This window comes from Plodia interpunctella, chromosome 2 (assembly GCF_027563975.2).
Source record: "Plodia interpunctella isolate USDA-ARS_2022_Savannah chromosome 2, ilPloInte3.2, whole genome shotgun sequence".
Taxonomy (NCBI): Eukaryota; Metazoa; Arthropoda; class Insecta; order Lepidoptera; family Pyralidae; genus Plodia; species Plodia interpunctella.
In genome coordinates, this window is record NC_071295.1 from 6,681,512 (window position 1) to 6,684,236 (window position 2,725).

Consider the following 2,725-nt stretch of genomic DNA (forward strand, 5'->3'; position numbering starts at 1 on the left):
TCACAGCAACAGAGTAAGTATTTGAAAAAAAAAGTTCTGTCTGTTTGTCTGCCTGTTTGTACACGCTAATCTTTGGACTACTGGACGGATTTGAATGAAACTTGTTATTTAGCTATCTATTCTGGGCAACATGTAGGGTATAAATTATTTTGAAAACTGGAATACCTGATGGAGAACAATGATGGTACAGCTAAACTATAGGAAACATTGAAATGACGCCTTAACAAAAGTTATTCAGCCTGATGAGCATTTTCTGTTGTGATATAAAAATCGAAGATCTGGAACACCTGCTGTAGACCCATGATGGTGCAGCTAAACTATAGGGAATATGTCGACTTAACAAAAATTGTTCAGTCTGACGAGCATTTTATGTTGAGATATAAAAATAGAAGATCTGGAACACCTGTTGTAAACCTATGATGGTACAGTTAAACTATAGGGAATATAGAAATGACGACTTAACAAAAGTTATTCAGCCTGATGAGCATTTTCTGTTGTGATATAAAAATCGAAGATCTGGAACACCTGATATAAACATATCATGGTACAGCTAAACTATAAGAAAAATAGAAATGACACTCTAATAAAACTTGTCCAGTCTGATGAGCATTTTCTGTTGAGGTATACAGACAAATGTAACGATACCTATACAAGTATCGTTACATTTGTCTGTATAATTAAATTTTTCTAATAGTTTTGACTCCTTACCAAAAATTATTCGGCCACTCGAACGAAGTCGCAGGCATCAGCTAGTATGATTATAAAACAAAACAAATGGAAAATAAATCGACGTTTATTCGGGGAATAAATTAAAATGCACGGTACTTGTCTTATTCATACAATAAATAGTTTTAAGTAGGTATATGTTACATAGTGATTCTGCTGGAGGGAGGCATTGTATCGTGCTCAGTGAGCGTGTGACCTCATCCTGGAGATAAAGTCCTCATGCGGAACTCAACCACTGTGACATCGTGGATGTTGTCTGTAATAGACACCATATTACTTCTACAAATAAGAAGTGTATGAATTATTTGGCACTACCTTCATTTAACATATTCAGGATAGGAAGTTATTTGAACAGAGAAGAATATTGAAATATTTAAGTTATAGATAAATATGATAACCTTGCGAAAAAGACCATCATTGCTCGAGAGTGTGTAAACAGTATGAAACACGGAGGATATAAAAGATCTCTGGAAACTATTTACCTGTATACTTCGTCCGTGGTGTCAACAGAATTTTTAAGAACAGTGGTTTGGTATAGTTTCAGCAGTACTAAGCGATTTAATAATGACTACGTACGAGTACGTAGAATTGACAGGCCTATTGGAATGAAAGATTTATCAAGTCCGAACTTCGAACTCAGCGTTATATATCTATAATCATTTAGGTACCTACTCAGTGTTCGGTTTATATAAGGAGCAGATTGACCTTAGAGGGCGCGTACGTTCCACGGTTGCTACCCCGACGCTGCGGAATCTGCCGAGTTGCGAATTCCCTACATGTATTGAAATAGCTGCTTGTAATGCAGTGGGTTGCGGAGCATGCAACTCAGTCCGCGTGCGGGCGATCACACCGCTTGCCGCAACCGCCTCTCGTGAGCTGTGATGCGACTCTACGCTCCATTCCTATTTCATACGTAAACATCCAGTCATACGTCTGTGTCGTATCACATCACTGCTACATCCTAAATTCTAAACTTTGTTTCACTCGTCAATATTTGCGGCTAACTGGGTCGATGGATTGTTTGTTTATCGATACTAAGACGAGTTTGGATTTATATACGTGTAGTTTAGACGGTTGTATACTTAATTTATTTTGAACTATGGACGTTTGTTAGTGTTCTTTAAGGAATACTACTAATTGTCAAGCACACTCTTGCTATGATGGAGGCTGTGGAGTCCTCGGGCCTTTCAACATGTAAGACTATTCATGATACTATAAATCAATCACGTCTTTATGTAATTGTAAGTAATTGTGTTTTAACTGAAATTAATTGTAAATTGATGAATTAATATTTATTTTTTTGTACTTTTGTTTTAGTATTAAGATTCTACACTGCTTGGAATGGTGCCTTATAATAACTGATAAATATACCTAAATAGAAAAATCCACACAAAATTTTGGTTTAATCATACTGGGAAGGTGGTCACAGTTTACAGGCGTAGACCGAGGTTTAATTCTTGATGAAATAACATTCTTTCCTTTCGCTATGAAGTTGGCATAAACAATGCTTGTTATTGATGTAAATAGTTAACGTCATTTGTTTTATTGATTCCGTCGATCGAAATTGAAAACAATCGGGATATTAAAACAATACCAACATACTGGTACAGTGATTCATCAAAATCTACCAAGACTTACAGTACAGTATGCCTCGCTTTATCACGCGTACCTGTGTGCAATTTCTTTGTAGAATAATTTGTATAGTGATAATAGTTTTGAAAATAAATGGACCTAGACTACACGAGTACAGACAGTCTGGAAGATGTTGGCACGTGTTGTCTGCCCTGCTTAGGTATAAGCGACTGTATGGATCAAACATACCTATTCAGTTGTTGAAATTCCTGGTTGAAAAGCCTAGAATGGATCTATCAGATTTTTGTACAACATATATTAATCCTGTCTACTGTGCTTTACCTGGTATAACAATTACCTATCACAATTTATATCAGCAAAAATAACAATAACTAGGTATGTTGAGGATTTCTCAAATAATTTGGAA

The 2,725-nt window shown here is 36.0% G+C and overlaps 1 long non-coding RNA gene across 2 annotated transcripts; it reads right to left on the reverse strand.

The window, feature by feature from the left end:
* Positions 1 to 775: 775 nt before the first annotated feature.
* LOC128676623 (uncharacterized) lies at positions 776 to 1,579 on the reverse strand. 2 transcript variants are annotated; one of them, XR_008405439.1, is made up of 2 exons: positions 1,209 to 1,579; positions 776 to 982 (listed from the first exon to the last, which is right to left on the reverse strand). It is a non-coding gene; the product is annotated as an uncharacterized LOC128676623 (long non-coding RNA). The 2 variants fall into 2 exon arrangements; XR_008405441.1 differs by having other exon boundaries at positions 776 to 1,005.
* Positions 1,580 to 2,725: the final 1,146 nt, after the last annotated feature.